We start from the raw sequence: 24,212 nt of genomic DNA on the forward strand, positions 1-24,212 counted from the left end.
AGTGTATAATAAACTAAAACAATAATAACAAAAGCCAAACAAGAAGACCCAATTTCCCGACTCTAATAATAAAACCGGTTAAAGCAAGGCCAAAGGAGCATCTGTAGTGAGAGGCCTGCTTGGACTATGTAGTAAGACTGTCAATAATAATAATAATAATAATAATAATAATAAAGGTTGTGTTGAAGTTTTAGATATTTTAGAATTTTAGATAAATTTAGGAATCTATTTAAAATGAGAAAATTTAAGGAAACCTTTTTAAAATAAAATAAAATAGGATAAAACAAACTAACGTATTAGAATTGGACAAACAAGGGCTAGAGAGATGGCTCATCAGTTAAGAGCACTGACTGCTCTTCCAGAGGTCCTGAGTTCAATTCCCAGCAACCACATGGTGGCTCACAACCATCTATAATGGGATCCAATGCCCTCTTCTGGTGTGTCTAAAGAGAGTGACAGTGTACTCACATTAAAAAAAAAAATAAATCTTAAAAAAAATAAGAACTGGACAAACAAACAGGAGGGAAAGAGTTCAAGAGGAGGAAGAAGAAACCGAGACCCGCGTGTCCCCACCCTCAGGGATGGCATAAAAACACCAATAGAAGCCATACTATATATGCAAAGGACTTGCAGGGTAAACAGAGAGGAGGAATTATATATATGAAATGAAAAAAATTAAAATGATAGTGTGTGTGTGTGTATGTGTGTGTATGTATGTGCGCACGCGCACCCGCAAGCATGTCTTGACAGAACATTGCGAGACAAGGAACCTCCGAAGATGCTGCTGAGTTCATTCTCTCTTGGTCATCTACTGCTGGGCATACCCTTAAGAGCAGTTAGAGGAAAAAAAAAACAAAAACAAAAACCAAACCCTTTCTTTAAATATAAAATTTTAAGCAAGCCATGTGGTAGTGGAGCATATTTTTAACCTAGGAAGCAGAGGCAGGCAGTCTTTGAGTTCAAGGCCAGCCTGGACTACAGAGGGAGTTCCAGGACAGTCAGAGCTACACAGTGAACTCCTGTTAAAAAAAAAAAAATAAAAAATAAAAAATTAAATGCTTGAGGGAAGAAAGGTAATAGTACAGGAAACCTCCGACTCAAATTTATCAATTTTGAACATTTCAATGTATTGGCTTTATCCCTCTGTCTAGCTATTTTCTTTCTTCTAACTCCTCTGAGAATAGCTTGTGTATGTCATGCTCTTATGCCTGCTCTCAGGTCAGGTTAAATTGCTAAGACAAATACTCCTATATGTAGTCACACAATTATCAAATGTGGGGGGATCTATGTTTATCTAATCTATGGCCCATAGTCCAATTGCTTCAATTGTTCCAATAAACTTTTTATAAGATTTCAACTTAGGGTCATGTCCTAAGTCCAGCAGTCAAGTCCTAAGTGATCCTTAAAGCTGGGCACTTCGCCTTTTGTTTTCCTTTCATTTAAAAAAAAAAAAAAAAGTAGCTTTTCCGAAATTTTTACTTACCCCATCTGGTGTCTCTTGACATTTGCTCTGTCTTTGCCATGCTTGTTGCAAACTGTTGGTTTGTCTGGTTTGTGGTTGTTTTGTTTTGTTCCCTGTCTGCTGCCTTTGTATTTATCGTGGGGACCTCGTGTTAAGGGAGTAGCTGTCCTCTTCCATCTATTTGTGTATCCCCCCACTCCCTCATTACTAAAGACTCGTGGAGTCTTGTTTTATTCAGTGGGTTACAGCCTGTCTTAGTTACGGTTTTACTACTCTGAACAGACACCATGACCAAGGCAACTCTTAAAAAGGACAACATTTAATTGGAGCTGGCTTACAGTTTCAGAGGTTCAGTCCATTATCGTCAAGGTAGGAACATGGCAGCACCCAGGCAGGCGTGGTGCAGAAGCTGAGAGTTCTACATCTTAGTTTGAAGGCTGCTAATGGAAGACTGGCTTCCAGGCAGCTCTTAAGACCCCCAGGAGGGTCTTAAAGCCCACGCCCACAGTGACTCATCTTTTCCACAAGACCACGCCTACCCCAACAAGGCCACTCCCACTCCAACAAGGCCACACCTCCAAATAGTGCCACTCTCTGGGCTGAGCATATAGGAACCATCTCGTTGTTCTCCCTTTTATACTCCCATGATCCCACAGTTGGCCATTTCGAAGCCCTTCAAGCTGTTGGCATGCACCTTTTAATTTCCTGGGTACAGCCAGACTTTCTAGCACAAGATGTTCCAGATCCTCTTGGACCTTTCTGCCCTTGCCCCGAATTCAACCATTTCACCATGAACTCCTGCTTCCTTTTATAAAAGTGGAAAAAAAAATGGATTTAGAACTCAAAATAGGAGAAGTGATTCTTCGATTTTGTAGTTACCTTCAACTACAATGAAAAATAATAGATTTAAAATTTTTATGTATCATTGATTTAGCTGGTCTTCCTTGCTTCCTTTGTGATAAAAAGAAAGGAATACTTAAGGTTTTAAAAAATTTTTCTTACTTCTTTGAATATAATTATTTCTGGCCATAATTATAAGGAAAGAACATACATACTACAATAGCAACTAAGAACTTAACTTCTAAATAATACTGGAATATAATAGTTTCTCAATAAGAATTTGTGGGGTGGAAAACAGCTCAATACTAGAGGGCTTCCTAGACTGTACCAAGTTTGGTGTTCAGTCCCCAGCACCACAGAAGAGAGGGGAAAGCTTTGGAAATCTGCATAGATTTTTAAAGGCTATAATTTATAAAACTCTGAAGATAAATATAATGAAGGATGGGGAGTCTCTTTTGAATTCATTTGAAAGAATTGAATGAAAGGTTTATGAAACGACACTCCATTCACTCAGATGCCTGTTACAGGAGAGATTCACTTTTCACTGTGGTATAATAAGTTGAGCCTGCTGCGGTAACACCTGGAATTGCTACTTTTATGTATGTGATAAAAATAGATAAGTAGGAAATGCCTGAAAGCATGTCAATTTATATGTTGGCCCAATTGAAAGAAAAAAAAAAAAACTTCTCTCTCTCGATAGCACAGAATTTCTAGTATAATGTACTTTTGCTATACTGAAGTTAAAAATAGAAGTTAAAATTTTATTCTGTGGCATGGAGGGAAAAAAAAAAAACCCAAATCCATTTCTTTTCCCATTCAACATTTACATGGAAACCACATGGGACTATGAAGGTACAGATTTCTGAGCACCATTCTAGTCCAGTGAGTGTATCTTGGGATGCACTCACTGGAATCTGTGTTATTTTACCCTGAGCCAGGCATAGTGGTGCATGCCCACAACCCCTGTACTTTGGAGGCCGAGGTAGGAAGACTACCATGAGTTTGAGAACAGCATGGGTAACCTAGCCTTTATAGAAAGACCTGTCTCAAATAAAAACCTAAACCAAAAATCTCTCCAGTTAAGTGTGAGGCATTTGATCATCAATGTGACTTGGGAACTACTGGTGTGGGGCAGGGGAGGGATACCTGGATATTTCTTCTAATGTTTATTTACATATTATTATGCGTGTGAGTATGTATGTGGGGTGGCACATTTGCTATGGTATGTGGATGGAAGTTAGAGAACAATTTGCCATGTGTGTAGCTGAGGACAACCTAAAGACAACTCCTGATCCTCCTGCCTCCGTCTCTACAGGGGTTATAGTCATATACCAGCATGCCCAACTTAGTCATTGCCTTTCTTGATCTTGATGGATTTTTATGTTTGGCTTGGTTTTTCAGACAGGATCTTATAGAGCCCACACTAGCCTCAAACTCACTATGTAACTAAGTATGGCTTTGAACTCCCAATCCTATTGCCTCTGTCTCTAAATGCTGAGATTTATAGTTCTATGCCACCACATCTGGCTGAAAACTTTATTCAACAACTTATATATTGATGATTTTTTCTCTTTTCCTTGTTCAAGTAAAGAGTTAATTTATCCCGTGAGCCTCCAAAGTGTTCTATGTGAAATTTACAAGTTTCAGAGATAACAAGATGTGTGTTCCAAGAGAAGACTTTTACTCGCTCCTTTTCTCCCTCCCTTTTTTCATGTATGTATGTATATATGTATGTATGTATGTATGTATGTATGTATGTGTTCCGCAGTATGGTTCTGAAGGTTGGGGGACAACTAGCATCAATCAGTTCTCTCCTGCAGGTGTTCTGGGACTCAAACGTGGGTCATCTGGCTTGGTAGTAAGAGCCCTAACCTGCTGAGCTCTCTTTTGCATAATTTGACACAGCTCTAAGTAAACCACACTGGCCTCTAAGTTCCAAGTGCTGGGAAACTGGTTGGAGACTGCCTGGAAGGTGTGAGAGTGGAGAATTGGAGGTGGATAAGATTACGATACATTTTATCTTATGAAACTGTCAATGAATAAATAAAAGATGTTTCTAAAATAAAACCAGTGTGAGCCTCTAGGCTGGTGGGAAGAACCTCGTTATCACTTTCTCACTTACAGAAGAACAGGGTTTAACTAGAAAGAGGCACAGGAGAGGTGCACTTTGACAGCAGAGAAACAAAATCAGCAATGGAATGCAGGAGGGATTTTGCAAACCTGCCGGCTTTCCCGCCTAAACAGCGAGGCGTGGCGCCGACCTGTGGGCGGGACTGAGGACAGGGCGGGCCCCCAGGCGAGGGTGGAGTCTTGACTCGGGGCGGGATCCGAAGTGTGGGCGGGCCCCCAGGGAAGGGCGGGGTTGCCTCTCCGCCCCTCCCCATTTTTCCCCAGCTCGGTTCCTCCCAGCTACGTTTCATCAAGATCCCGGCAGGCCCAGCGGCTGAGGGAGTCACGTGAGAGTGGGCGGAGGACGTAGAGCGGGGCTCCCCGGCTTTTGCGTCTCTATGGTTGTCAGAGGTGGGCGGCATTCTCCGAGTTGCTGCTAAAGCTGGAGCGCGGACGGGTGAGTGTGAGGTCTCTGATCGCCTGGCGGAGACCGGTTTAGGGGAGGGGAAGCCGGCGCGTTGTGGGGACGAGCCTTTCGTGTGGCTCTGAGAATCCGACCACTTTTCAGGTCCGCCAGGGACTGCTGTCTTGGTGATGCTGTTGGGGATATGCTGAGGGGACTCTCGGTCCTCCGCTCCCTTCACCCCTTCATCCCTTATCCCTGCCAGGGAGAACTTGTAGTGCCCGGCTTCGAGCCTCAGAGTGCATCCTCTCCACCTGCGCCCAGGACACAGGGATAGCCCTCACCGGTTCTCCCGGAATTCGTGGATGTGGTCAGAAGTGGATGGAGGAGTTTACAGCTGCGACAGAAAGATAGATACATGTATTGGGGATAGAGAAGATGGGGGCAAATCGTTAGCTTTTTAGAAAAGCAAAACAAACTGCAGACTTCTCGGACTGTTCCGTTTTTTATCCTCACCAGCAACTTCACGTTCTCATTCTCCCTTTTCTCTGTCTGTGCCCAGTCCTAGTCGGGGCTACCCACAGGATGTTTCAAGAATGTGCCAGGTATTACTGATTATATGGGATGCTAGAAGAAGAGTTTAAGGCGGACTGTGTTTTATAATAAATTGTCACCTTTATAAATCCGAGGTTTTGTCGACAGTCCCTTGCAGGTGCTTGAAGTGCAAATATTTGTACATGTAAATAAACATTTTATAAATAAGATTAAATAATTTTCTTCCTGGGCTATTTCGGAAAGATGTTTTTTTTTTCCGTTTGTTTATAAATAGATGTTTTGATCCACTTCTGGGATGACTCCCTTAATAAACCTCTGTTTACTTTAAAGCAGTCAGTAGGGTCAGACCGGGAGGTGATATAGCAGCATTAGAAAGGAGTTTGTGCGGGAGATGAAACACGTCTGTTGGGGAGTTTAGGTTTCACTGATGAGACATAACAAACAGTTGGTGGACAACGCGATGCATGTTTCGAATCTTATCCTAAAGAGTTTAGAATGCCACTTATCCCGGAAGATGGTCTGGCCTCCAGTTACTTCGTTTTGTTTGAATTCTTTGTTGTTTTTTGAGGTAGCTTCCCCGCCCCTCTTCCCGCTCCCATCACTCGGTTTGACCTTAAAGTCTGAATCTTTCTGTCTCAGCCAACTGAATGGTGGGTGGGATTACAAGCCTGCCCAGACCTTACAGACTTCAATGGGTTCAGTCCCCACTTCTCATAAATCTTCGATTCTCTTTTGCTTAAAGACATCACCCTGGCTACCTACCGATGCCAAGAAAGCGTCATCCACGCCTAAGTGTCCGCACAGAGGGTCATAACATTCAAAATAATATTAGCAGAAAGTGAAGATTCCGGAATGGCTTGTGTGCCTGGAGAGAATGATAGGAACCAATAAAGGCTGGTAAAGCAAGAGCATCATTGCCTTTATTATAGTTTCATGGAGTGGTTACTGTATTCGGTAAATCCATCCATCTTTGGCCTTCTGTCCATCCACCCATCTATTGATACAGTGTTTCACTGTGTTGCCCAAGCTAGCCTTGAACTTCTGGGTATAAACACCCTGCCTCAGGCTCTGTAACTTGCTTTCTTATACATAAGAGAGAGAAAAAACCCTAATACATAATTCCTCATGTAATTGGATATCACATGAAATAATTATAACCTTTATATTTAACTGAACAACTACTTCAGACCTTTGTAGTCATTTTAAAGACTCAAGTAATTAATGACGCTCTCCTCGCCAACCCCCACAGTTGGCTGAATATTTAATGGCAGTTTTCTGCCTCAGGCTCCTCAGTGCTGGGATTATAGGCATGTGCCACCAGGCTGGCAGTAAAGCCCTTCTCTATCTCTATCTATATCTATATCTCTCTCTATATATATATTCACTTTTAAACTTCGAAGTTAGTTTTAGCTCTTGAACAGTTTTTACAGTATTGAAAGCACATGCTACTCCATTCCCCTCCCCCAAAGAGTTATTTGGTATACTTCCTTTATATAAAAGTACCTTTTTTTTTTTTTTTTTTTTTTCTCGCGACAGGGTTTCTCTGTATAGCCCTGGCTGTCCTGGAACTCACTCTGTAGACCAGGCTGGCCTCGAACTCAGAAATCCGCCTGCCTCTGCCTCCCGAGTGCTGGGATTAAAGGTGTGCGCCACCATAACCGGCTTTAAAAGTACCTTTAAAAAAAAAAAAGTTTACCACAACATCCCCCCAACTTATAATAGAAATAGCCTCCTTTGATGCCAAAAAAAGGAGTGGATTTTTTCCCCCGATAGATGTTCTGATTTAGTGTATCATGAGAAAAAAAAATGTTAATTCTTTAAAAACACTAAATGTTACTCTCTGGGCATGTGTGAGACACCTGAAAATTATCTTGGAATAGTTTTTGTTTCTTCTTATAAAAACAGTATGTTCTGTTCAAAAGTGGAAACATTACAAAATTACAAAACGTGACCATTGGGCTGAGTGTGGTGGTGCAGGCCTTTATTCTGAGCTCTCCAGAGGCAGAGGCTGTCAGATGAGTTGCACACCATCCTGGTCCACATAGTGTATTTCAGGCCATCCAGGGCTACATAGTGACACCATGTCTCAAAAAAAAAACTGTTCACACACCCACCCACCAAGTCTTGGTTATAACTGATCTCCAGAATCATGTCCCTTTGGGGGGATGTAATTGGGAATTCTGGGAAAATAATTGAAACTTGGCCTCATATTCCTTACCCTGCAACCAACTGTAGAAACCCAAGAAGAGATCCTCATGCCCTCTTCACATCTAGCACGTTTCTGTGTGGTACCTCATTGGCCAGCAATGCCAGCTTGTGCCTCTGTTCATCCCAGAGGTTTCTGCCGACAGAGAGATAGAAAGCCCTCTGTGGCCACGCTGGGGTTTCTTTCTTACCATGGACTAGGAGAAAGGAAAACGTGGTCTCGCACCACACAAATTAATGGGGGGAGGGGAGAGCATTTTTGGTTTCTAAAGGAAAACAATTGCAGTGTTCCGTCCTGCTGAAGGGAGGACGGTTGTATGAAGATGGAAGCAATAGATATTTACAAGTATTTGTATTCTAACTGAAGAGGTCTTCTTTTCCTTTGAGATATAAATTACTTATATTTGTAGTCTGGGTGTTGACTTCTGCTTTTAAAAATATCTATTATTACAAAATTTGAAATTTGAGTCCTTCCCTTGCATAGATGTTTATTATTATTACAGGTGTGCTGTCTTGGCTCTAGAGTATCTTTTTTAAGTTTTATTTATTTATTTATTTATTTATATGTTGTGTGTATGGGTGCTTTGCCAGCATGTATGTCTGTGCACCATGCATGTGCCTGGTGCCTGGAGAGGCCAGAAAAGGGCGTCAGATTCCTTGAAACTGGGGTCATACTTAGTTGTGAGCCACCGACTGTATGGGTGCTTGGAACCGAACCTAGGTCCTTAACAAGAGCAACAAGTGCTCTTAACTCATGAGCCATCTTCGCAGCCCCCAGGTATTGGAGTTTTGTAACCTGTAATATATTGTCACCTTGACCAGTTTGTCTCACTTCCTTTTCTCTCAGCACATGCTCTGTTGCTGAGCTACAACTTATGTGCCAAGCTCAATAATTACTGGTACTTTTTGTATTGTAGCTTAGTTAACTTGACTAAGTGACTACAGCTTGTAAATCGTGAATAAAGATATTTTAAGTGCTTGAATAGCTGTGATCAATAAGAGTAAATTCTAGGCTCTCTGTATTATTCTGCTGACAAGTCTCTCGGTGTAGAGACTATGTTGTGTTGATCGTTGCATGAAAAATAAAACCTATAATTCACTATTTGCTGTCAAATGGATATTAACTTTAAAACTAGTTAACATTAGTGTCTTGTTTTCTATCTTTTTATGCTTCGTTGTAATGATTCATTATATTTTAGGGGAGACTATAATTAAAACGATGTACTGACTATTGTCTTGTTTTCAATGGGAAGAAATAGCGTCGGCAGCTCAGTTCAGTGGGCGCTAACTGCTGTACTAGCTGCTGACACTGGCCGCAGAGGTTCTGATGAGGTACATTCTAATGCCCAACTCCATCCCTCCTTAATGGCGAGCTGGATAACCCCTCTGTACCTGAGATTGTCCCTTTGCACATGGGAGAGACCATGCCTTTCTCTTGTGTAGACAAGGTTAATTAGTATATAGTGAGTGTGTGGATGTGTAATGTTCTAATCACATGTAAGTGTCAGTAATAGCAGAAATAATGTCTCAAGTGATTTTGCTTTTCTGATTTTTAGAATTCTTGTCTCAATTGTGTGTGTGTGTGTGTGTGTGTGTGTGTGTGTGTGTGTTTAAAATACAGAGATGCCTAAGCAGTGAATTAGATTGCCCTTCAAATTGTCTTTTTTAAGATGTTGAATTCCATGTTATATACATGTCAGTGAACTGGAAGATTGGTTAGACTATTCTTATTATTAAAGTGCTCAGGTGTTTAAAGACTCTAAGAGTGATAACTGGTTTCCCAGATTAAAGAGGGCGTTACATTTTAGTACCTTATGTTTATTTATACATGCATGTGTTTGCTGGAGTACCTACCCTTGGCTCTGTAAAGAAGAAGTGATGCTTCCAACACAGGATATCCTGGGTACTTGCTGATAGAAGGGATAACAGTGTAAAACGTAACCTACAAAACAGAGGGCAATGGAGTTGGAGACCCATGAGACGTGATGAAATCTAGTTAGTCATCTGTTGCTAGGAAGTTAAATGTTGCTACATTCATATTGAGGTGTGTTGACTCCATTTTTCTTACAAACTTAAATAATTTCCAAGCTAAAACTAGCAAGTTTGAAGTGAGTTTTACTATTTGCAATGGAAACTTATGGGGCTGGAGAGATGGTTCAGTGGTTAAGAGCACTGGCTGCTCTTCCAGAGAACCCAGGTTCAAGTCCCAGCACCTACACGGAGGCTTGCAACTGTACATAACTCTATATCCATGGGGTCCAACATCTTCTGACCTCCCTAGGTACCAGGTGTGCACAGACAGATATCCAGGGATGACACCCGGTACAAATGAAAATAATTTTCAAGTAAAATAAAATTAAAAACATTTAAACTTTATTATTATTTTTTAAAGATAAGGCTAGCTTCAAACTCACAGCAATCCCTTTGTCTCAGCCTCCTAAGTGCTAAGATTACAGGTGTGATCCAAAATGCGGGAATGGAGACTGAGGCTTTCCTGTAAGATTTGAAGCATTGTGGTTAGGTTGATCAGGTGAAAGTGCTGACTCTGCAAGATTGATGATGACCTGAGATCCATTCCATGGTGGGGAAAGAGCACCAAACCCTGAGAGTGCAACACACACACACACACACACACACACACTTACACCCCTTAAAAAAATAGCACAATGCCTTTTGGATGAAAGAAACCCACTGCTGTCCTTTACTAAAGTTTGCACTCCGTTGTCGTCAGTAAAAAGTATGGGAACAGGGGCTGAGCAGTGGGGTAAACAGGAGCTGAAGTCTATAGTGATGCCGGGATTCAGACTCCAGAGACCAGCATCGGAGTGCAGATCTAACTTAATTATTGTTTATTACGTGAGCTTATATATAGCTTTTTAGCCAGTTGGGGTATGTTTATATATTCAAGGACAAATCCTGGTACAACAGGCGTTTAGCAGAATCTGACTCGCCTGCCTAAGAGCCAGTAGGGGAAGGTCCAATCCCCCTGCCCCACAGGGGAGATGATGTCCCTGAAGATGGGAAGCAGCCAGTGCCCGGCCTTGGGTCCTTTATGTCTTCTCACAGGCATGCTGGGAGCCATGTCAGATCGGATACAGTGTACTGTGGATCAGGACTCTTCAAGGAGTCACAGGAGCCTGTGGTGCCTTGCTCTCTGTCCCACTTCCTCCGCCAGGTTCTGCCACATCCCCACAAAAAGCACTGTAGGAAGCCGGGTGTGGTGGTGCACAGCTTTGATCCCAGCACTTGGGAGGCAGAGACAGGCGAATTTCTGAGTTTGAGGCCAGCCTGGTCTACAGAGTAAGTTCCAGGACAGCCAGGGCTACACAGAGAAACCCTGTCTCAAAAAATAAAAACAAACCACAAAAACCAAAAAAACCAAAAAACAAACAACAAAACAAAACAAAAACCACTGTAGGATGTGGGACATTTGTAGTCTTAACTGAGACTCAGATTGTGTGAAGAACTGTCGGGTGCTTTGTATAAAGTGCAGTGGTTCTCTGTCTTGGAGCCTGTGGGTGTCTGCTGGGAACAAGCCTTCTAAAAGGTGACTGCATCGGGATGGCTAGCGTCGTGAAAGGCTAGTTTTGCTGACTATAGGCAGTGTCTCTAGATCCAAAGAGAGCACACAGCTGTTCTCAAAACTGAAGGTAGTCATGCCTAAGATGAAAGAGATTCCTGCTTGGGCAAGAGCTGTGCGCATATGCATAAAGAAGAAAAACCATACAGCAACCCCTCCCTGGTAGAAACTGGATCAAAACCAGAATGGTCTGGTGAAAGGTAACCAGGCCCATGAAACAGTGGTGAGGTTCATACACTAAAATACATTAAGAAAGTATTACTAATTCGAATTTGTGATCATTGTCTTATAAAAGACAATAGTATAAAGACGTTTTGGGACAAAGTGTTGACCATAACTTCCTTTGGAAGGTTCAGAATAAAATAACTGGGTGTATAATTTCAGCACTAAAACTGGAGGCAGGAAGCTCAGATTTTAAGTTATCCATAGTAACACGAGGCTAGGGCTAGCAGGCCTCAAAATGAAAACAAACTCAGCCTGAGAGAAGCAGATGAGGCTAACATGAAGACTTATTCTAGGTGATGCGCATGGCAATGTGCATAATAGCTGGCGTCTCTTGATCTCAGCTTAGCAGTCCTATTGCCAACACTGCTAGTGTCCTTACAATTAATCTCACGGGCTTTGTGGAGTGTGCACACTTTATGTGTACCCAGCATTAGAAGAAGCAATTCAGTTGTCAGTGCTTTGGCATGGTTCCCATCCTTCCTTTAGCCTAGAGGTTTTCATTTCATGCTCTATAGAAAACAACTCTTACCATTAATAATTTTTCTTGACTGTGTGTTTTCTTAGGCTCAGATTACAATCGGTGATAAACTCCCAAGTATTGCACATTCTGTATTAAGATGAAGTGTTATTTATTTATTGGTTCAGAGTGTGGATTGTAGAATCGTCAATGCTGTTGTGGGAAATCTCAGTTTCTACTGTATTAGGAATTCACTAAATATTCTAACCTTGTGAATCTAGATCTCATTTTATTTACTTAAGCCTGCATTAGTTTCTTTCCCATATATAGGAATATGTATATAATATATTATATAATAAATATATTAATTACTATGCTCTTGGTTTGCTTTTAAGGAAAAGTCTGTGTACCCCTGGCAGACTTCGACCTTAACAGTGATCCTCCTGCCTCTGCTCCAGTTCCTCTTTGCCTAGAACTACAAATGTACAGCACCACACCCAGTTACTTTGCTCAATATTAAGCTATTCACATTATTAATGTAGCAAAGGGTAAGAAGACAGTCGGACAAGGAATTATTAGATCTGGGTTTGTTTCCCAATTTGTTGCTTGCTAGCTTTCTGTTCTTAAGTTGGTAACATCTCCTTTCTGGCCTGTTGCCTTTCACACTGAAATCTTAAAAATTTCTGAGATCACTTTCATCTCTTAATATTCTAGAACATTATTCCCTCCCTACTTCCTGTGTTAATCATTGAGAGTATTGGGCCCACCATGTGCTAATACCTCTAGTCAAAACTGTTTACATTTTTTTTTTATTATCTTAAGGTTTATTTATTTTTACTTTATGTCTGTGTTTGCCTCTATTTATGTCTGTGCAGCATGTGCATGCAGTGCTCACAGAGACCAGAAGAGGGCAGTGGACTTCAGGAACTGGAGTTGGAGATGGTTGTCAGCATGGTGATGTTGGTACTTCCTGATAACCAAACCTGGGTCCTCTCCAAGTGCAGTACCTGCTCTTAACCAATGAGCCATCTCTCCATCCTCCTGGAGCTGGAGGTACAGACAGAAGTTAGCTGTCATGTGGGTGCTAGGAATTGAACCAGGGTCCTCTGGAAGAGCAGTCAGTGATCTTAACCATCAAGCTATCTCTCCACTCCTTTTATTACCTTCTAATCTCCAATTCCACACATAGAATTAAAAAGGGAAGGATTCAAATAAATATTTAGATATAAGCAACATTAGTCCCAATAACCAAATGTAAACAGCCCAAGTGTCCATCGATGGAAGATGGATGAGCAGAGTGGGGCCTGCTCTGCAATGGAATGTTAGTCCACTTTTCAAAAGACAGGCAGATGTGGGATATGCTGCAACATGAATGAACCTTGGTAACATTATACCAAGTAAATGACCAGATGCAAAAACGCACCATTCGTAAAGGTGGGATTGGAGGAGAGGGAGGGAGGGAGGGAGGGAGGAGGAAGGAAGAAGAAGAGAGGAAAAGGAGGAGGAGGAAATGCAGTATTCCACTCCTGAGGAACTTTCGTATTGGAAATCCCCAGTTTTGCATTTTTACATCCTGGGTCCACTTTTTCACCGTTTATTCTCTGTGTTATTTTCTAATAGTCTGCTGGGTCGAGTGTCCCAGTATAGCTTTGATGTACATTTTCCTCCTGATTCATAATGAATATTTGTCCATTCAAGTCTTCTGCCCATATTTAATTGGATTGTGTGAGGTTGGACAAGGCTCCCTGTCTTACTCAGGGTTTCTATTCCTGCACAAACATCATGACCAAGAAGCAAGTTGGGGAGGAAAGGGTTTATTCAGCTTACACTTCCATACTGCTGTTCATCACTAAAGGAAGTCGGAACTGGAACTCAAGCAGGTCAGGAAGCAGGAGCTGATGCAGAAGCCATGGAGGGATGTTACTTACTGGCTTGCTTCCCCTGGCTTCCTCAGCCTGCACTCTTATAGAACCAAGACTACCAGCCCAGAGATGGCACCACCCACAAGGGGCCTCTTTAACTCCAGCCTGTGTCAAGTTGACACAAAACTAGCCAGTACACTCCCTCCTCCTTAACAAAATAGACATACTCCATACTCCCATGTAGCCCAGGCTAGCTTTAAACCCTGCATGTGAGGATGGCCTGAAACGCTGGATCCTCCTTTCTCTACCTCCCAAGTGCACAGATTACAGGTGAGTGCCACCAAGCATGAACAGAAGACAATTTAAGCCAAAACATACAGTTTCTTAGAGACAGGATTGATGTTGTGGGTTTACAATGGAATTTACATTATAATTGAAAAACTCTTTTATTTCCTGGATTCAAGTATAAAGGAAAAATGAAGCCATGGCAAGAACTGCCTTCCTCTCCCATGTCTCCCAGGACTCAGTAGTTCACATCTGATGCCTCCCATGGATTTCTTCCCTGACCTGTTCTCCAACACCAGCAAGGTGGCTTGTGATTTGGTTCAGGACTGACATTAACTAGAGCAGGTGCGTTTGCACTCCTGCAGGTTAAAGCTTCAGTCCCTCTCGATTGGCCTTCCCTCTGCTCACAAGCAGTAAGCCCCCATGTTCTCCACGGCTCCTGTGTGACTTGCCTGTGCAGCTCTCACACTTCATGCTTGGATTTGATCATTTGCTGCAAGAGCTTCCATAGTCCTAGAGATGGTTCTACTTATCCTTTTAGAGTATGTATGTGTGCATGAGTGCATGCATATGTGTGTGTGCGTGAGGGGTATAGACAGACATCATGGAGATCAGGGAACAACTTGCAAGAGTTGGTTCTCTCCATCCACTATGTGCATCCAGGAATTAAACGCAAGTCCTCAGCCTTGGTGGCAAGTGCCTGTACCCACTGAGCCATCTCTCCTGCCCTTACTCTTTTATGTAAAGGATACAGCTTGGAAATATGCAAGGTGGACGAGCTGCTAAAGGAAGGGGTGCTGTGCTCCCATGCTGCCTTAGGGTCTGTCATCCTTGCAGCACCTCCAGCAGCCCAGACCCAGTTCCGTCCTGTCTTTGGGGGTTCCATAGAGCCATGGCTGATGAAATAATTGGCAGGGACAGCTCAACCATCAGCACATTTCCCCTCCCTGGGGATAGGAAGTAGAGCTGAGGATGCCAACCTTCTGGAACCAGCTCGCACCTGAAGCTGCCCCAGAAGTCACCTGCGTTTATATATTTATCATAGTGTGGGTTCAGGGTGGAAGCTGAGAAAACTCACTTCAGGTATGGAAGCTTAAAAATGAAAGCTTTATTTTCTGAGCACTTACGGAGTCAACCAGTTCGGGATCTGAACTGCATCCCTGAAGGGAGATTGTATGACAATTTTTAAAGCAAAAGGAGCGGGCTAGGGGAAACTGCAGTGTTATCCAATTGTATTCTGACATTATGGGTTAAGCAAGGAGAGTACTGGTTGGAGACTGAGCCGTATCTAGGGCACCTGGCTTCAGGATCTTTAGTTCATTCTCCTAGACTTTAGGCCTGGAGCTCAGAGTGATGGGGTGGGGGTTGGGGGGGCGGACAAAGGATCAGGTCAGCTGCGTGTAGTTAATTAATTAGGGCACAACAGGTGATTGGTGATACATTTGTGCAACTTGGGCACCTTGGTTTAGGTAACAGCAATTTCTATTTTCTTTGCTGGTTAACAGACAACTAAGAAAAAACAATGGGAGAAGTGGGATAGGAGTTTGTTCCTAGGCTTGGTGATATGATCTTGTTTGACTCTGCCAGCAAGATGGACAAGCTGTCCTTGAGATGGCTGGACGCAGACAAGGTGTCTCCTTACAAGTTGTCCCTGAGTTGTCTAGACAAAGACAACTGTTTACAACATAAACTCTTCAGCTTTTGGGACCCCTAATTCTCAGTAGCTAATCCCACTAGATTGACCTGGGACCTTGAATTTAGTTTCTCCTATGATTAAATGGAATCTGAAAAAAAATGGTAGCACTTAGGATAAGTTTCTTTTGCTTGTTCCCAACAATAGAAAAGTACACACTCTGAGAGCCCAGCTGTTTAAGAGAGCTATGTGCCAGGAATCAGCAAGGAGACCAAATAATCACTCATCACAAATTATTGCAGCATAGCAAAGATAGGTAATGTTTTCTTAATTCACTCTTTGAATTCTAAAGTATTTGCACTAAAAAGATGATATTTATATAGGTCTATATATTTATGTAGTATTTTATTGAAATTTATTTTGTATAAACTACAGATTTTTAATTAGGCCATTAGCAGATTTTTCCTCTTTTTATTTTGTTTGTTTGCTTGCTTGCTTGAGACAACCTCGATCTGTAGCCCAGATTGGCACTGAGAGTCTCTGCGCAGCTGAGGCTGAGGTCATATTCTCCACCCTCTTGTCCTTCTGATCTCTGGATAGTGGCCACGTGTACCAGGTCTGGCTAGTAGCATTGACTTACATTACATTGTGCTCAGGTGTGTGTGTGTGTGCGTGTGCACATACCTGTGGGTGATACATGTGCACATACATGTGTATGAAGAGACCAGAGGAAGAACTCAGCACTCTGCCGGACCACTGTGCATTCATTGGTCCCTTGAGACAGGGAAGCTGGAGCTAGGCTGTCAGTCAGCAGACCTCTGCAATCTCCTGTCTGTGTTTCCACTGTGTGTCTGTGTTTGCGGGGGAGGTGTCACAGGCACACACTTTAGTAGCCATGCCCAGGTTTTTATGTGAGGGATGAAGATTTGAACTCAGTTCTTCATGCCTGTGTGGGAGGCACTCGTCCCTGCTGCGCCGTCTCAGTAGCCCTCATCCTGGCCATTCGTGGTGATTTATTATCTGTATTTTCCTTGGTAAGCACGTAATTGCCATCAGTAATGAAACATAGTCCTGGCTTCCTGAGGAATTGTTCTCCATTAAGAGGTCAAGATGGTTAAGTCTGATGGCTAGAACTAATTAATTATGTAGAGTAGGATATTTATGGGCCTCTGCTTATTAAAGCAAAATAGACAGAAACAGCACACAAGAGCAGCCTGTACTGTTCCGCGTGCTCAGTGTCTCATTGTCTCGTTTGAGTTTAATTAAGTCCCAAAGTTTACAGCAGCACTTCAAATGAGCAGGAGTTCTTGTTAAGAAGTGGCCTGGTCAAGAGCAGGATGTGGCCAGGAGAGCCTTGTGATCTGAGCTGTGGCCCTGGTGACATAGGACACAGAAGTGGAGCATCTGAGCTCAAGACTTTAAGAAAAGCTTCTTAGCATAGCAAATGCCTCCCCCTTTTCTTTGAAAGAAAAAAGTTCCTGGGAAACTAAACGTTGGAGCAAATGTTAAAGGCTGGTGGGGGCGGGAGAGCGGGTAGGAATCCATCCTGTGAAATCCCTAAGATGGTTTGTCAGCCTGGCATGTTTGTTTTTAGAGAGACCATAAATATAGGCAAATTGTTGTAAGGGAGTATGTATAGCAATGTTTACTTCTGTGACTACTAGAGGAAGGACACTGAAATGGTTATTTATATAGGAAAAGGCTTCATTTGGCAGACATATATACCTGATAAATGTGTTTGGCTGTCTATAAACACATTATCCTTACAGATAGGCCTGTACTACAAGTAATTCTTCCTGGCTGAACGTGACTGTGAGTGATATGTCATTGACTCGCACATTTATTCCGACACAAAATTGTTACTATGTTGTCTGGATGGGTACCCTTTTCCCCTATGGAGACTGAGCCTATTGCTGATGGCAGATGAGAGTGTATTGGGAGGGGCACTGGAGCAGCAGAGTCCTCAGCAGACGCAGGGAGACAGTCTAACTCAGTCTGATGCCTTTATTCTGTCCTCTTGTGCCATTTCTGTCCCTCAGAGTCCGAGCGTTTGATCTTGGCACCACTCATGCAGTGTTCTGACTCTGTGAAGAATGAATGAAGTGCATCCTTGCTGGCCAGTGTTTGCATTTCTCCTTTCCTAAAAATGGACTCTTTCTGGGTCAGTCTCGGCTTCTTTGAAGTTTAGCTTTAGTCACCCAGTGATGTTGACATGTTAAAGCTTTATTGCCAAAAACTCATTGTATCCTAAACAGATTGTCCCAGTGAATGAATTAGCTGATATGCAAATCACAAATGAAGATATGACTGTAGGCTTACAGGAGCCATTTGATTATTTTTATCATAATTAGCTCTACCTAATTACTTATGTGTGAGTGTATGTGCACATGAGAGTGTGTGTGGGTGTGTGGGTATGTGGGTTTTAAGACAGGGTTATTTTGTAGCCCTCAAGATTCATACAAATCCACCTGCCTGCCTCTCTACTCCCGGAATTAAAGGCATATGCCACCATGCCTGGCTTAAGACATATCACACATATAAATAATAATAATAATAACAACAATTTTCAAATTTAAATACATTTGCCTTCTATTTTAATAAATCTGTCCTTTGTTGTAGAGGCATTAACCATGAACCTAGGATGGAAGAAAAGGTAGGTTTTTTTTTTTTTTCCAAATACACATGTAAAAATCCTTTAGTCAGGCATTGGTGGTTTTAGCTATAGTCCAGCTAGTTGGGAGGCAGGTACAGAAAGATATTTCGAGTTCAGGGTAGGCTGGGTGAAACTCCCTAATTGTTCTCTTTTACAAAAAGGATCTTGTTCTGGAGCCTGTGCTGTCCTCAGACTTATCACTTCTTCTGCTTCAGCCACACACACACACACACACACACACACACACACACATTTTAAAAGAAATAATTGTAAAAATATACCTCATGTGCAACTGTTATTCGGGTTTGGGCTAAAGCAACAACAACAACAACAACAACAACAAAACCCAGTAAACAAGAAACCAAGCATATTCGTTTGGGGCAGGAGAGATGGCTAAGAGCACTTGCTGTTGTAACTGTTGTAACTCCAGTTCCTGGGATCCAGAGCTTCCTTCTAGCACCAGGCACAGACATGGTACACACGTGCACACAGGCAAACACACATACACATAAAATAAAAATAAATCTTTAAAAAGTTTAAAAATGCCTATATCCTTGACTCCGGAATATCATTTCCTTGTTGAGATTGTCCCTATCTTTCTATATACTTAGGTTTTGGCAACTAATGTCACACAGTTAATGTAATAGTCAAGATTAGAATAGCTCCCTTACCTCCAGAGAGTCCCTTGTGTCCCTTTGGGGTCATCCTATTCTCTCATCCTCTGACCCTGGACACCCACTGATCTGCTTTTTTTTGGTTACCGTTTCTAGAATGTAATATCAGTGAGATCCTACAGTGGACAGTGTGGCTTTTAAAAGCCTCCAAAATTATTATACAGCAAAATGGACTTCTATTTTTCCCTAGTACAATTCTACAAAATTGGATGCAAGACTTTTAATGGTACAGATTCGCTTCACCGTTACCACAAGATGTAAAAGCCTTTGCAAGTGGCTCTCGTGCCATATTTGTTGGGTCAGAGCTTCTCATATCTCTGCTCCTTGACATATTGTGTGGTGTGTGTGTGTGTGTGTGTGTGTGGCATGGTTGGTGTGTCCTCTGTCACTGTAGTTCACCATTTGCATGTGAATGTGCAGCACTCACTGTTTGAGACGGGCTCTTTGCATTCAGGAGAATGCTTTTGAAATTCATCTAAATTGTTGTATGTATCACAAACCCATTCTTTTTTTTTTAACATTTTTTTAATTGCTGTTTTATGTAAATGAACGATTTTACCTGTATGTGTGTATGTGTGCACTTAACGCACACTTGGTGCCCATGGAGGCCAGAAGAAGGCAGAGGATGTCCTGGAACTGAGTTACAGTTGGTTTTATGCTGTCTTGTGGGTGCTGTGAATCAAACCCAGGTCCTCTGGGAAAGCAACACAAACTCTTAGCCACTGAGCCATTTCTCCAGCCTTGACAAGTCTATGCTTGGTCATAGGCGTGTTCAGTTCTACAGCCGTACCACAGTTTATCCATTCAGCTGTTGTAAGACACTGAACATTTCACTTTTGAATCATTTATAAAGAGAGCTTCTATAAACTCTGGTGTGCAGACTCTTCAGCTGGATGGCTGAATCTTGTGGGAGGAGCATGTTTAACTTCAGAAGACATCAGCTGTCTTCAGAGGGGCTGTACCATTCTGCATCCCAGCAGGAATGTGTGGACAATAGCTCTCTTTGCTTGGCATCCTCTCTGTATGGTTAGTTATTTTTCTCCTAGGCATTCAAAAGGGTGTACCAAGGTGTCTCGTTGTGTTTTTAGTTTTTCACTCATACTGGATACTGTGTATGACTGGAGCTGCTTTCAGCATTTGCTTCTAAGTTTTTCTGTGAATATGTTTTCCTAGGGTAAATGCCTAAAATTAGACTTTTCATAAATTGTTTTTTTTTTTAAAAAAAAAAAAAAAAAAAGGTAGAAATAGAAGATCCCTGAATGCAAGGAGAGGGTCCACAGCTCTTCTCAGTGACTCAGCCCAGGTACTCCCCAGCAAGACCAGGGCATCACTGAGGACCCCGTAAGCAGGATAATGCCATGCTGTGCACCGTGAAGCAAAGTGATGAAGGGAACAGTTGGAAACCAAGAATGCTGTTCATATTGAGACACGAGGCTGCTCCAGGACAGCAAGAATTCACCCCATCCCCTCACTACTGGACTGGTACACACTAGAGAACAAGCAGTCGGAGAAAAACAGCACAGTATATCGAAATGTGATGGGGTTCAAGACATAGCACTCCAAAACGTGACTGTAGGAGTCAAAACATGTCATGTGCCTTTGGACATAAGGATCGTTTCTAGCTGATTATTTTAAGAAACTCCAGTTAGAAAAGAATTATCTGAAAACTGAATCTTGTAAGACATGTATATGTACAAAGGAAATCTCCATTTTTATGGGGGTGTCTCTGGGAAGAAAGGGCTGACTAAATCACTGGAGACTTGTCAGCGTAGACAGCACCCACTTAAGTCTGCATTCACAATGGTACTCTCTAAGAAAACATTGAATTGCTTTATGTTGCTTCATTGTGAATTTCACATCATGCATATCATCTCTCTCTGGCTCTCCACATCCCTTACACACACCCCCAAAGAAAATAAACACCAAAAATTAACTAAACTAAACAACAACAAAAGTACCTTGTTGTGGAAGCTGCAGTGTGTCGCAGTGTGTCCCACAGTACACCCTTTGTCCACATTAGGTTACTTGCAAATGTTCACTGCAATGAGTCATTGGTCTGGTGTGAGGCTTCTGGCGTCTGCTACCCTATCAATCCTGGATCCTCACCCATAGTTCTCTTGGATAGCCAGCTGTTGCCTTGCCCTGTGTCATGGAGATCCTGTAGCCTTGGATCTGCAGGATCCAGCCCTTCATAGGCTCCAGCAGTTCACAGATGAGGTAGATGCTGGGGTGGGTCAACTTCAAGCCCTGGATCTGGGCCTGGGTGGTAGATGAGTTGGTCAGCCTGCCATCTCTCCCTCACCCACATCACCAGGGTGAGTGCTCCAGCACTGCCCTGGCCAGCTCACTCAATGCCACAGCTGTCAAGGGTAGGGGCCAGCTCTCCTATTCTCATACCCTTGGGGCGCTCACCTGTGCCCATGCCACCAGGGCACAGCTCTCCTGAGTGCTGCAGCCAATGAGGGGCGTGGCCAGCTCTGCACAGCCCTTAGACACCAACATGGTCGCAGATGGCAGCCCACACCAAGGATGTCTGTGTGGCCGTTGGTGGTAATGTGAGCCCTGGAACTGACACAGACCCCCAGTGCTGTGTAGCCATGGACCCAGACATGGTGCTCAGCAGCAGCATGGGCCAGGACTTCACCATGGCCTCAGGTCTCATGGCAGGCTAATCAGGCTGTTTCTCTCCACCTCTCCAGTTCTACCTTTCTTCGTAATACTCAAGCCATTCTGCTGCTCTCTCTCTCATCTCTCCACCACATATTTGCACGCCGTAATGGCCCCTGCTGAGGATGGAGCTGGCAGGCCTCTGGGTGTCTTCCACCCACCACACCCTATGATGGTACTCTCAACACTATTGTTTGTTTGGAAGTGGGGTTTGAACCCCAAGTATTTTTAAGTTTTTGTACACATATATATTGAGCACACTCCCCTATATAGCTCCATCTTTCCTTGCCTCTCTCTCCCTTCCCATTGTTTCCTGTATCCCTGTGGCAGGCATGTCCCGCCTCTCCTAAGCTTTATACAACTCAGGATAGCTATGAATGTAGCCTAACACAAACTCGTAAACTTAAAACATACTTTTTTGTGTGATTTTTTTTTTTTTTAGTAATTTGCAGTTTTTAATCAAAACCTTTTATAGATTACATCATTTTGCAATGCCAAAGGGTACAGATTTGGGGGGCCACTTAAGGCATGGTGGCACCTGCCTTTAATTCCAGCTCCAGCACTCAGGAGGCAGAGGTGGGCAGATCTGAGTTGAGGCCAGCCTCATCTATATACTGAGTTCTAGACCAGCCAGGGCTATGCAGTGAGACCCTGTCTCAAATGGTATGTGTGTGTGTGGGGGGGGGTATTTTGCATTTATATCATATATACATACATATTTTCTTCATCTATATAAGACAAGTTACAGAAAGCATGCACTCTTTATCTTTCTGAGGCTGGCTTAATTCACTTCCTGCAATCATCTCCCACTGTGTCCATCTTCCTGCAACAACGTAACTTGTTCTTTATGGCTGGGGAAATTCCATTCCACGTTTTCCTCATCCATTCATCTGCTGCTGGACCTCTGGGTTGCAAGCATAGGGTTGTCTTCTTGCTCCACAAGTCTCCACCGCTACACTGCACCTCCAGCTCAGGTCCTCTCCTTAAAGGGGCCGCCTTGTTCCAGAGGTGGATGGGATTCTTGTCTGCCTCTGAAACAGATGTTTAAGATCTGCTCGTCCTGAGTTTTCCCATGTGTGTACGGGATCTGTATGCGCTCATGTTTTCCTTGGTCTCAGCCAAGAACTCATGTAGGGTGGAGGTGGTAAAGATAAGAATTACATCAGTCTGATCATGTTACCAGAGTTCCCAGCCATAGAGCCCATCTCTGGGCAGCTCACCCACAGTAAGAGAAAACAGCATAATGTTTATACATGGAAAGGTGAATTTATTTACAGTTTTGTCCAAAACTAGCGAGAAAATATCTATCTGTCATCTTGCCTACAGCAGAATTACAGCTTATAGACACGATAAAGCAAAAGACAGGAAATGTGCATGGGCAGATGTCAGTGTGTGTGTGCCCCAGTTACCAGAACTGGATAGTCCCCCTCCTAGGAGATGTGCCAGGGCCTTTGGGATGGGTAGTTTCACCCCCAACATGGTAATTCCGGCAGTGATCATACCTGGGGCCCCCCAATGCACTCAGGCATGATGAAAAACACTTCTGGTTTAGACCTGAATTCCCCAGGCTCCCTCTTCTATGGTTCTTCTGTCTGAAGAACTTTTAGTAGGTTGTGTGTTCTGTTCTGTTTTTAGAGCATGTCCATGGACAGATGATTCTAAAATGCCATGCTTTGACAATATAGGTGTTACAGCTGTCACTTGAACAATAGGAAAAATGTTGATTTATTTCTGTCTGTCTGTCTGTCTGTCTGCACATGTTCTTAGCAAGCAGCTGACCTAATTAGGTTCAGGCTGCAGATTTTGCTTTACCTTTTAAGAGTTGTCAATCCAATACTTGTCATGGGGAATAAATTATATGGATTTATGTATTTTTTTTAGAATGAGGGTCCCAGGCATTTTCTGACAGAGTAGGCCTGATAGTTTAAGAGGGAAGAAGCCAAGGGTAACTAACTTACTCCTGCATCTGGGCTTGACTGACTAGATATTGGTTTTTAGAGATGAGGGGAGTAAATTGGTAAAATCGGGATCTGTTAAGGACTAACCTAAATTAGAGTGCCTGTCAGGTTGGAACTTCAATCTAGCTGTGACCTTATGGGAAGCATAGGCTAGAGATGACCTTTGGAGAACAATTTACATATAAATGCAACCTCAAGCTGTAGGATTGAGGGGGTTGTCTAGATGAGAGGGTAGAAAGGGGAAGTTGATCCTCAGACAGCCTTGGAGTGTTTTTTTTTGATAATTCGGTGTCTTAGTTATTAGGGTTTCTGTTGCTGTGATAAAACGCCATGGCAGAAAAGCAACTTGGGGAGGAAAGGGTTTATTCAGCTTACACTTCCACATCACAGTTCATCACCAGAGGAAGTCAGGACAGGAGCTCAAGCTGGACACGCGCTGACACAGAGGCCATGGAGGGATACAGATTAGTGGCATGGCTTGCTCAGCTTTCTTTCTTTCTTTCTTTCTTTCTTTCTTTCTTTCTTTCTTTCTTTCTTTCTTTCTTTCTTTCTTTCTTTTTTTTCTGATGGTGCAGAGATATTCTTTTTTTTTCTTTTTTCTTTTCTTTATTTACATTTCAAATGCTATCCCGAAAGTTCCCTAT

The 24,212-nt window shown here is 42.7% G+C and overlaps 1 protein-coding gene across 3 annotated transcripts in view; it reads left to right on the plus strand.

The window, feature by feature from the left end:
• The first annotated feature begins 4,743 nt into the window (after positions 1-4,743).
• Positions 4,744-24,212, plus strand: part of Micu1 (mitochondrial calcium uptake 1) — a 154,835-nt gene continuing 135,366 nt past the window's right edge. For all 3 annotated transcript variants that reach the window (XM_021204602.1, XM_021204600.2, XM_029542289.1), the window contains exon 1: positions 4,744-4,868. The gene's annotated coding sequence lies outside the window, so the exon portion shown is untranslated. The remainder of the gene's footprint in view (positions 4,869-24,212) is intronic.

Source organism: Mus pahari, chromosome 9 (genome assembly GCF_900095145.1).
Source record: "Mus pahari chromosome 9, PAHARI_EIJ_v1.1, whole genome shotgun sequence".
NCBI lineage: Eukaryota > Metazoa > Chordata > Mammalia > Rodentia > Muridae > Mus > Mus pahari.